Genomic DNA, 12,587 nt, shown 5'->3' on the forward strand with positions numbered 1-12,587 from the left:
ACCAAACACGAGAATCAAATCATTCTTAGCTAGACAGCAACTTTGAAGAGCTGTAATTGTATTACTAAAAATACATCATGATAAACATATTTTAAAATTTTAGACATTAATTTTAAAAGTTAAATACACAAATTAATTTTAACTCTAATTCTTTGGTCTAGTTAATTCTCACATAATTAATTTGGTAGCTAGAATATAAAGATTACAGGTTTTTGGAAGACATACTCTGTTTTCTTACACAACAAAGAAATGACGCCTCTGCTTGAACTCTATAATTCCATCTTCATTATGAACCTGGGGTTGTGTTTCCACAGTAATTTGAAACGCTTTGACTTTGTTCCCACTCTCCCGTGAAGCGCTAAGTGGCTTGCAGAACATCTGTGACTGCAAGTGTTAACTCAAAGTGCATTCAAAGGACCTGCTGACAACTTGGTACCTGCCTATAGCAAGAATCCTGCCGCAGTGGTTTTATGCTTATTTTTGCCCATATTCCCCTTGGCCTGCCTGTATTTTTCCAACCAATTTAGCTGACACGAGCGGGCAGCACCACGAGGCAGCAGCTGCCGTTGGATGCAGCCCCAGCCCAGCCTTCCTGCTCACCAGGGCTGGCTTTGCTGCCCCACTTCCCTCTCAGCCGAGGGGTCAAACACACAAATTCACACTATCGCCCCATCCCACCCAAGAGAGCAGGACCTGCACATCCTTCTCTTCCTTGGCCACACAGGGCTGACAGTTTGACAAATGCATTGGTCATTCCAGCCTCGGGAAAGCACCGACATGGCATTTTGTTTCAAGCCCTGGTGTCCCTGGGCTCAGTGGGGCTCTCCATTGGCAGCAGTGCCAGATAATTCTACCCAAGCGGTGCCAAGGGCCACTTGTAGGGGTTATCAAGTCATATGCTACCCTCACTCAGCTCCTCCAGAGTTAAGACAAGGTGATTGTTTTCTAACTCATTCCTGCACATGTAAACTGAGGACACAATTGTGTGCTCTCACCCAAACAACAATTATGCAAAGCATTCAGAGAGGAAGACTGCACAGATGACATACAGGTGAGGGCTCTGTCTTCAGCAGAAACTGTCAGGGAAATTTCTGTGCCCTTTTTGGCTTCCGTCTCTTCTTGTAGTTAGAAGGGGCAGAAGGAGGAGCAGCATTATCACAGGAAATGAGACAGGATGGGACTTTAAAATCTTAAACTTCTTCTTTATCCACTGGTTCACAAACACCAAAAACAAGTTCAAATACCATCTTTGAAATAGTGAGAGTTCTTTATGTAGCATCTGGGAGGGAGACAGACATCATCCTAAGAGCTAGAGAATTTGAGAGTAAGGCTGACTTCAGTCCTTTACTCCCCTTCTATCTTGATGTGGTTACGTGTTTCCTGAACTCCATCTGTAAAATGGGAATAATATTACACAAAGATGCAGAGCATCAATGCTTTAACAGTACCTTATGAATCTATCAGGGTGAACTGGCATCCTAAAGTTACCTGGTTAAAACACAAACTTCAAAACAGTGATACAGGTGGGATTGCTACCTGTTGCTGCTCTACTGCAGACCCTCCAGAGAATGAGATCTGAGACAGAAGTTGAAAAATTCTCTATCAGTCCTCAATAGCAGAAGGATTGTAACTTGGCTTGCTTTGCTGACAACACAAAGGTTGTTCTGTGGAAGGGATGAAAATTCTCTTCCCCTCCACTGCATTTGCCAGGCTCTCATGCATTTCTTTTCCTTCACTGCTGCTATTTGCATCAAAACAGGGGAACCACATTCATTCACCAAAGGGTCACCTCTGAGGTTAAACTACTTGCAGTGGTATTTAATTTACTGTAAAGGGCAAAGACAGCAAGTTTGTTTTAGGTCAAATTGCTTATATGAAGAATCACCTTGGACTCTGCAAATTCCAGGAATATAAATACAGAGAAGATATCGAGTCCTCTACTTTTTTAGAGAGTTTCACTTTCCCTCATGATCCTAAACAGAGAAGTATCAACCAACCAATTTATCATATGCAGGCTGATCAATGCCATGAATCCTACAACCTCAGAAGCAGCACCATAACTTCTACCCTCTGCTCCTTACAGAGCAAACTAGTACAACTGTGCATCTATCAATGGGAGACAATGGAGGTTTGTGTTATGTTCCCTCCCACATATTCTCCACCCCACACCCGAGGAAAACCCTTTGGCCTCTATACAAATATATTCTGCACTAGAATTTTCAGTATAAAAATTATTTACTTATTCTGAAATGAAGCACATAATATGGAGTGGTCACTAAGCACAACAGAAAGGCTGAAAAGCTACAACGCACTAAAAAAGAGAGATAAACATCTCCATTAGGTCTTTTTTAATTCCAAAACGGAGGGTGGGTCTCTGCATAACACCTCAGCTGATATAAGGGGATATGAAAAAACAACATTATGCTACTCTCTTAGAATACCTAACTTCATAACCTTTTGTTTGGATGAAGGCATAATCCTGAACTGAAAACAGCTTTTGAAATAATAAGCAACAAAACTAAATTCCTTTGAGGAATATTTTGCATTAAAGATGGCTTCAAATTTGCACTGAAATATTCCAGCACCAGCCTTATTCTAAGAACAATGTGTGCTCTCTCTCTGCAAGCCCCCAGGCCTGGCTTGCTGGCTCTAGAGTGAGTTTGTTATTGCCCTAAGGGAGTATTAGATAATGAAGAGCTCTGAGTTTTCCTTTCACTTCATGCCTGGGCTCATCATAATGTGCCTAAGGAGGCTTAGTCTGCAGACTTTTCTTCATCACATCGTTCCCCTCCTATTCTCCAGCAACCCAGCAACATTTTTTTACAAATGAGCACTATCAAATGCCTCTCTTGAAACAAGCTTATTGAATCCATCACCTTCTTCAGAGTGTTGCAGAGAATAAAACAAAGCTCCCACTTTCAAACATACCTAAGTGCTTTTACTGCGTGAGGTGACTCCATTATGAACCACCAGGAAACAGGCTCCACACAGAGAGGTAACTACTCAACTACTTGCTCCAGTCCAGCTCTGCACTACAGGTGGCACTTCATCCTGCTGGAAGAAAAATTCAGGAGGGTCTAGGTGTGTGAAATGAGTTATGGCAACAGAGACACATATATATACACTGAAGTGGCAACACCAGGCTGAACAGCAGCTCCTGCAACCGGACCTTAATTGCAGCTTCAGGCAAATGGCTGCTCCACTCAGGAGACACCTCTAACATACCCTAACATTTTACTGTGCCTAACATGGTTCTTTCATAGTGAATGACAGCAGTGGGTTAATGACCTTTTGTTATGCTTCATCTAAGGGGACCAGACTTAATACATCATTTTGGATAGTTTAAAACAATGGAGAACATTTTTACAGAAAGATAATTTGTATTTTTTTAGTAATTTCTTTCAAATTATCAAAGCAGAAAACCCACATAGGAGGCTGTCTGACAATTCCAGCAGTGAAGTAACACCCAAGAGTTCTGGAGTTAGCAGCAAGTCAACCTTCAACAGGTTCCTTTACCTCTCTTTTGGTTAAACACACCTACCAAAATATATCTTTTCTTTAAATCTTTGGGATTCTTGAACTGAATGGCCTACACAAAGGCCAGATGCTAAAACAATATGGAAAAAAATCACTGCAATTTTAGCTACCCTGAAATATATGACATCACTTAAACAGATACCACTTTCCTTCCTCATCCTTTATGAGCTGAATCTGGGGAGTGAAGAGGAACAGCAGAGAAGAGAATTGAAAACTATGTTTCTTCCTCCATATAGCTACATTTTAGAGGGCAGGTTTTAGATAGCAGGAGCTACATCTACACAGTTACTTACAAAGCGGGCTAACCACCTGATTACATTCTTTAAGATGAAAAACCAAAGACCTTTAAGAGAAAAGGCCCTGTGAGAAGTTTCTGGTCTGTGCTCCAGAATAAGCTCTTGCTTCTTACATCTGCAGTGTTTGACCAAAGTGCAGAAGCATCCACACTATCAGCATGAATTTGACCAGTTAATTAAAGAACATTTTCAAAGACCCAAATTCTGTTTAATATGCCTTGACCAGGGGAATGGCAACTACATCTCAGTTAAAGGACCAAGAAATTTCTTAATGACCAGAAAATCCCCAGTGTTCCAAGTGAATCTTATTTCCCAAGAAAATAAAAAAATGGAAATCAAACACATTAACCAAAGGGTCATCTTTTACCAGTTTGTGATGAACGGAAAAAGAATATCTATTAAAAAATCCATTTCTAAGCTTTTATCTTGGTAAATATTAACTTTGCACAACTAGCTTTGTTCTTGAGATGCAAAAGAGAATTCAGATTGCTGTGTGACAAACCACTAGCAAATGTGGTTGCATTAGTCCTCAGGAAATGTATTAAGACATCATCTGATTTTTAAAATGTTCTCTGTAATGGCTCTGATCTTCACAACGATTTCATCTATTACCAGTACTGCTGATACTTGTTCATCTTCTAGTCAGGTACTCCAGACATGAAGTGACCATGAAGGTTCAGGGGAGTATCTATTGATAGTGCAGCACAAGTAGCAGCCCAGGCAAAGGCGCACAGCTTCAACCACCTTCCTTGTGCTACTCGACTGTATTCATGAGCCACCAGCTCATCACGAGCCAGATTTCATCCTCCTGCAGCACATTTCAACACGAATTTAACCCAGCGGTGGAATTAGATGCAGAGACATTCTATGGTGAGGGAAAGGGAGAGCGGTGGGGGTGCCTCGAGGGGCAGGAACTAACAAAGAGCTTAACGAGCAAGGAAGGCAGTAGGCACCTCGTGAGAGATACAGACCCTGCCAACTCCACTTAGTGCACTGCCTAATAGCACAGAATAGCAGGTCCTCCATCCTCCTCTCAAAGCATTGCCCTTCAGATAATGACTGGTTAACAGGCAGTTAATTATAGCAAGACAAAAAACAAAACAGTAGTTTCTTAAAACAACTCAGGTAAAACACATAGATAAGGAATAGCATAAAGATTCAAATTCCTACCTTTAAAAGTGAAATCCACAAGTGAAGCTACTGTCTCAAAAGGGGTCAGACAGCAACCCAAGGAAATACAGGGAGCCAAAGGGAAAGCAAGAAAGCCTGAGAGCTGCTCTTCACAAAAATCATATGTAAGGTGAGTTGGCCTTTGTGGAAAAGAAAGCTGAGCTGCACAGTTGGTAGATGGATGAACCATTATTAGTAGCAGTTGTTGCCTTTCCTTTACTCAGTGTTTCCAAAATCTCAAAAAATTTTGTGAACCTAAGGATGCTGTAATTTTAAGCACAAACGAAAAAATGTAAAAAAAAAGGGCACATCAGTGCTAAGCATAAGCACAATTAATGACCAGCTGCTGTATCATACTGCAGCTACAGGTGGGTGGTGGTCAAAGCACAGTCCCATATAAAAAGTCCAAAAGCACAGCCCTCTCTCCCCAGAAACTATTTTGCCTTGCAGCTTGCCTCTGAAAAGCTTCCATGTCAGTCCCTGAGATCTCAGGAACAATGAGAGAAAAGTAAGGAAGATGATGTGCAGAGGAAGGCAGGGAAGCACGGTCCAGTGCTCAGCTTATCATGGCACACTGCAGCTTCGAGATGCTCTGTCAGGGTGGGGGGATACAGCTCCATTCCTTCCTCCTCTTACACACTGTGCATCTAATCACGGTAGGGCATTGAACTCAAATTGCACGGCAGACAATGGGATCTGGCAGCAGTTCAAAGGCATTTCTAAAGAAGTGACTGAACAAGCTCACTGCTGGCGCAGGCAGGCGAGGATGCAGAGCACCCCACTCTCCTCCCTTTCACTACTCAGGCTGCGGAGGCAGGTGCTGCACCACGGGCAGTCAGTTCTCCTTTTGTTCCAAGTGGCAAGAGGATCAAGGAAGAAATCCAAAAGGTACCACTACTGAGGACAGCAGCACCTAAACCCACAACAATGAGGTAGAGGGAGGTGAGGAGGGAAGGGGGAAGAGGAGGGAGAGGAGGGGAGGCTGCTAGGCAGAGGGAGAGCAAGTGAGCAGGCAAAGGGGAAGTCGAGCAAAAGGGATTCCACAGACAGCAGTGCCTGGCACCCTGACAGCTTGCTGCCAGTGTTCATCTTCTGAAGCTGTCACAGGTTTATGGATGCCTCTAGACTGACAAGCTGACAAGATGAGGGAAACTACACTCAGAAAATGTATTCAGCAGCAGTAAATTGCTTCTCTTGCCCTAATGTGGCTTGCAGCTTCACTCAAGGAACTGATCTCATTTTGGAGGGGTGCAGGAACAAACCAACTCAACAGCAAATCAGCTACGTATTACTATCACTATTACTGGAATCTGGAGACTGGAATAAATCTGCAGAGGGACAAAGAAAAATCATCTTCTTGTGCACCACTAATAAAAAATTAACATGTTAAAAGAACAAATACATACATCTCAGATTATGTTCTGTCCCTACGTAAGCATTTTTGGTTGCAATGGTGGTGGGGGAAGTTAAGCTCCTTTATATCCCTGAAAGCTTGGCACAAGAGGGGCTCTCTGCTTGGAAATGTAGGAAACAGTGTCCAAGAGGAGTAGAGAGGCAGGCAGGAAAGGAGGTGCTTCTGACCACAGCAGCACACTCTGCTCTTGGAAGATGCAATGCCCTAAGTATGCTCGAAGTTGTGCCCTTTTCCAGTCAGGGTTTGCAGACAGAATGACACACTAGCACACATCTCTAGAGGAGTTACTTTAACAGGAGCTGACAGCAAACAGCAAACACTTCTGTAATAAGACAGGGAAAGCTTAATGCAATGGACCGTTACAGGGTATTAGAGAGTGCTCCGAAAGAGGCCTGAGCCTCTGTGAGTTATCAAGAGCTATCTCTGTTCAAAGGGAACAAAGCACCTCCTTAAAATTTTGTCCTTACAGTAAGAAGCTAAAAACTAAAATCAGACACATGGGTCAAGTACCAGGTACTTGGGCTAACTACTACAACATCACCTGCTTTTGCAGAATGTCCAGCTTTTCACAGTTAAACTGACCAGGTAGGTGCAGTAAGTTCTGTCTCAAAGATATTTCCTACTGTCTCATTGCTTCAACAGGACAGGAAAAAGCCCTGAGAGCTAAGGTAGAAAATGTTTTAAAATATTTATTAAGATTACATGATTTTCCTTTTGAATTAACAATTAAACTAATTCAGAATGGGCATACTATTTTGTATTCTTTCTGTACTATAATGGCACAATGATTTGCTCAGTGTTGTTTAATCCTAGAAGATACATTACAATAACATTACATTACAAAACCAAAGCAAATTATTTATTCATTTATTTAAGATGAAAACTGAAAAAAGCACCGAGGTCTTTCAGAAAGAAAAGCACAAAGACATAAAGATATTTATTGCTAAGCGGTGAATAAAAGACAAGGTGCTGAGGGATAAGGATTACACACATGAAAGTAATGCTGCTGTCCTAATCAATCAACAAAAGGGAAATGGATGTTGAGTACCTTTGAAAAATGGGGTTTCCACATCTAATACAGGAGACAATTCTCTATTTCACCTCATTTAAAAACATCTTCTCATGTGCATGTCAAGCTACAATACAGCACTGTAAGTTTGCAAGCTGCTTTGTAAACTGCAGATGGATGATGCTGACAAAAATTTTCATAGAATCATAACCTAAACCCATTAAATTTTTTAGCTTCCAGATCCTGACTATGCCAATAAACAAATGCCTTCCATTCAAAGCTGCAGTATGCAAACAGCAGATGTTAGAAATCTCTCAATACTCCACTAATCAGGAAGATGACAGAAAATCCTGACTCCACACAACGAAGAGCCAATTTTTAGAATAGGGAAGATTTTCATGATGAGTTTTCACCATACTCTTAATACGTTTCTCCCGTCTCCAGTGTTTTTTATAGATTCAGGTTTATTGGACACTTGTTGGTAATCTTTTCAAATCTATTCACTTAGAAAATGTTAGAAAGAAGAATTACTGCTGCTCCATGTGTATCTATGCATGGCTCGGCTTCATGAAGGAAGATTTGGGCAGGGCTCTCCCCACGTGGGTGTGCCCTTCCAGCCTGCACAGTGGATGTTTTAGGTGAGGCACAGCGTGTGCAGAACTGGCCCCACCGTTTAACTCCTGGGGTCCATTTGCCACGGCTGAGCAAGCTTGGATGGTGACAGGGAAGTCCTCAGGACTAGAACCTACAGCCCCCAGTATTGCCAGAGGGCCTCCATCCAAGTATTGACCGGGGATGACCCTGCTTGGCTTCCAAGCTCTGATGGGATTGGGTCTCAGGGAGGCATTTAACTGCTGCTCCATGTACAGGAAGACAATTATCTTTTGCTCACTACCTAGTCACAACTTCAGTATCTCTCTCAGAGGCCAGATTTCCTCTCCTCCATCCCCCTAATCAAACCTCATGCCCCCACTCCCACTCTTCCCCAACTATTCCACAGTGCCCCCAACCCTCATCAATAGCAAGCAGAGATAAAAATTAGCTCAACTGATATTAAGCATCACCTAGGGCTATGTCCTCATTCTAGCAGGTAGTTATGGTGAGATTTCAGTGATATTTTTCTTAACACTTCAGCCCTAACTACCCTGGCATGACACAACACTGTAGTTCTGCTCACTATCAGTCTGTGCTGATTATCCCGAAAGAGCCCTGGAAATAACGGAGGAAATGACAGTGTTGCAACCAGTCAAGAAACAATCTCTACTGCTGTAAGAATAGCCCTCCCTAAACAGTTTCCCAGGCATAAAGACTGGGAGAACCACATAGGTCTCTGAGTAACATGCCCCTTGCTGTTTGTGCCACACAAGGTTTTTCTGACATCACTTTTGTGATCGTTATGAACGCTACTCAATGTATTTTAATCATTACAGTGACAGCAGAGACACAACAACACCAGAGCAGAGGATCTCCACCAGGATCAGCAGATACTTCTGAGTGGTCTGAGGAACAGTTACCAAGAAAATCAATCCAATCCTCAGAAGTTTAAGTTCATTGTAAAGGAGTCAATATTTCTACCAGGCAATTTTTGTAGATTTGTGAATTAAAACAGATTTTAAAAGTAATTTTTCTTAGGGTAATGCCCAGAAAAATGAAAATCAACTCATAATGCCTAGTCATGATTCAGATAAAAGTCTCTCTTCTGTCACTGACTGAAATCATGTGCCTGCTGCAGCATTTCTGCACCAGCAAGTACCTTTCCTCTACTTCTAATACCCATAATCTGGGAAATGCATCTGAAAATCAGAAGCAACTAATTAAAGAAAGAGAGGTGCCTTTTAGAGTTGCTATACCTTAAGAAAAATGGTGATTATTACAAAAATATTAAAATATTTGCAGTATTTCCTCCTCACCAGGGTCATACTGTGTAATGGCATAATTTCCAGGATGTTGGTTAGACCCGAACCTCTTGCTGTGCTTTTTATCAGTAGCCTAAAAGGGCATATGATATCAAGGTAAATAGCTTTCAGCTAAGTGGCAGACTTTTGTAGGTACAATCTGTTCAGTTCCAATAAACTCATTTTATTTGCATCCATTTTAGTAAATGTCTACCTGCCTTGAATGTTATCACTAGTGAAATCTACCCTATCTCAAATTTAATCAAAGACAGATGAAGCATGATATCCTTTCTTTTTTTTATCCTGGTCCTGGCACTGAACTAGAAAACATGAGTAGTTCTTGAGAAGGTCTAGATGCAGTTGATGTTGGGATTAAGAGATGAAACAAAACAAAGAGAACTAAAAACATATCTCTGTCTCTCACATCAGGAGACAACTGAACTACCATCCACCCCATCTGGAATGAAATGCCTGTCTGAGGGAGACAATTATTTCTGAGACCAGAATAAGCATGTAAGGGAAAACCACCTTCTTCCTCTTCAGTGAAACAAAGGGGCTTTGTTACTGGTGCCAGTTACATCATTAAAACTTGTGTGACATGACAGCACAGAGCGCAAGTAACCTTTGATCTGCCCCATTAAGGAACTGGAGGGTGTCAGGACCCTGAGGGCGTCAGCAGCCCTTGAAGGCAAAGACTAGTCTCAAGGGGAACCTCCATGCACTCGCCTCTGTATCCTGATTTAAGCCTGAGCCTGGCCCCCCGCTCTTTGCCTGAACCTGGCTGCAGGTGTACCTCTCTGCAGCCCTGTCTCTGGCTTCATCTCCATGACTGACCATGGCTGTAGGCAGCTCATCTCCTGGAAAGACCCTTCATATATTATATGCTATGGCTCGTACCCAGTTCTGTCTTTGGTGCTGACTCCTGGGTGGACTTTGGACCCACACTGCTGCTTTATCTCCAGCCCTGTCTTTTAAACTCCTGGATGGAACCTCACTGCTCTGCCTTGCTTGGGACTGGCAACAAACCCTGTTTCTCGCCCCCAGCTCTGCCTGCCATGCTCACACCCCGTGAAACTGTGTGTGCCCCATGGCACTGCTGCACTGCTGGCACCTCCTGCCTCAGATCCCAGCCCTCGCTGCACACCAACAAGAGGCTGCTGCAAGAACAGGTTTAAAAAAAATCAATGGAAACAATATTCATCTCTTGTAACTGTCAACTGTACAGGTCTTTTCTGGGAAGCCCTCCAAGTTGTCCATAATCACAACCTAAGTTGATTTCTGAAGCCTTTAAGCATGGCCTTTAGACAAATCTTGGCAGTTTGGTGAGGGCCTTTAATGCCAGATACAGTAAATATAATCTGAGAGACTAATACAGTTTTGTAATATATAAGCACATGAATCACTTAGTGGAAGAAGGTGAAAGAAAAGAGGAACATGTGTTTGAATTTATAGGAGAAAACCTAATGGTAATATGTTACTTTTCCTCTCCCACGTTAAAGTAGGGGAAAAGCTCTTGATGTATTGAACACAACATTCATCAACCATAATATTGTATTCATTTAAAATGCATGGTGAGAAGGGTGAAAAGGGTCAGAGTTAAAACATTCAACTGACAAATGGATGATACATTCATAAGAGAGGAACATGCCCCTGCGAAAGCACCCTGAGTCATGTCCTGCTTTGTAATTAATTTTTTGTCTCCATTCAGCTGTGCTCACATTTCTTATCTCACAAAATATCTCCAAAGCCCACCTGGGGACAAAGTAAGCCTACAGGGAGGAAAGGATAATCAGGTTAGTAAGTGTTGCCATGCAGATTGCTGCCCTTACATAGTCTTTACACTTAGTAGGGCCTACAATTTCAGGTAGCTATTTCAGTTTTGTACTCATCATTAATACTCAACAGGCTTATCTTCAGCAACAGCCAACCTTAAAAATTATGTAAAAAGTAGCTGGCAAAAATCCACCACTAATGTACCAGTTCTTTTGAACTTCAGTCCAATAAAGTAATTAAAATGTTTGAGACCAAGTCCTGTCCAAGCAGTAGAATTCATCTCAGTTGCATAAATGTGGCATGATGCCACGAAGACACACACACGTTTAAGTAAACTAGCATACTTCTGGGGATGTTTCAATGACAGGACCTCACTGATACAATTAGGTCAATTCCAAGTTTCAGAGGAACTGGTTCCTGTACCCTGCTCCAGACATAGAGATGAAGAACTGCTGATGGCAAAGAAATACCTGGCAGACAAATCCTTATTAGAACCAACTGACAAAACAGACAGTTAGGAATCAGGAAAAGATAAAATATAATGAAAGGAAAAAGGACTTATTTGCCCCTCTACTTCTGCCACAACTGAACAGAGGTTGCAGTATTTCACAGGAAAATAACAGCTTTTAAGAAAAGAAAGGTTTCTTGAAAAGTAAGCTACAGGCATATTGTGGCTCACTTCTTCTGCACCTTAACTGTGGGATATTGATGGCATAGGCAGCAAACATTGAAAAATTAACAAGCAATGAATAAGTATTGCCAAGGATGAACTAATCATGTGTTAGCACAAGGAAAGTCTAAAATTCCACTTTTAAATTAGTAACAAAAACTTAAAGTTTCCAACAATTCCACTTTTACGTACAGAAAAAGGTTCTGCATGGACAACCTGCCTATATATTGTATCTGTACAGTCCCATTTCCATCTGCCAGAATTTCTACCTTTTTGCTGTCTTTCCCCATTTCCTAGACTTTGTGTCAATAAAATCAAAGATGCAGTAGCAATTTACTGTGGCTGTACCTGAAATCTAACACTGTTCTCCCTTTGCTGTTCTAGACATAATGTCACATGTACATTGACATTATTAGAATATATGAAGCATTCCAATGATACTTTAACTCTTTCACTTATAAATATTTATCCATTTCACATGTGAAAATGACACAAAATGTCTCTGGAATTACATGTCTATTTAAGGTGAACAGAATACTAATGTGGTCATTGAGCTCATTCTACTCCATCACAAATTTTTGTTTATTCTGTTTATACTGGAGTTTGCACAAGTATCCCTAGCACCTTCTACCACTTTATTCTTCACAAGCACAAAACCCTTTACACGATGCATTTCAAGTTATTTTTGCTTCTTTACTAGTCTCTGCAAATCTCACCTGCAAAACTGATAAAAACTTCACAGGAGACAAGATTTATTATTTGCATCATGCTGAAATGAGCTATAGGGGCACACCAACTACATACGTCCCACCTCCAAAATCCC

At 41.6% G+C, this 12,587-nt stretch overlaps 1 protein-coding gene across 16 annotated transcripts in view; it reads right to left on the bottom strand.

The window, feature by feature from the left end:
• Nucleotides 1-12,587, bottom strand: part of NDST2 (N-deacetylase and N-sulfotransferase 2) — a 130,558-nt gene that overhangs the window by 36,157 nt on the left and 81,814 nt on the right. For 3 of the 16 annotated variants that reach the window (XM_071564241.1, XM_071564251.1, XM_071564249.1), the window contains one exon: nucleotides 2,929-3,051. The exons of 10 other annotated variants lie outside the window; for them this stretch is intronic. The gene's annotated coding sequence lies outside the window, so the exon portion shown is untranslated. Of the gene's footprint in view, nucleotides 1-2,928; nucleotides 3,055-12,587 lie in introns of all 16 variants that reach the window. 3 more of the 16 variants (XM_071564238.1, XM_071564239.1, XM_071564243.1) reach the window with 1 other exon arrangement.

This window comes from Pithys albifrons, chromosome 9, assembly GCF_047495875.1.
Source record: "Pithys albifrons albifrons isolate INPA30051 chromosome 9, PitAlb_v1, whole genome shotgun sequence".
NCBI lineage: Eukaryota > Metazoa > Chordata > Aves > Passeriformes > Thamnophilidae > Pithys > Pithys albifrons.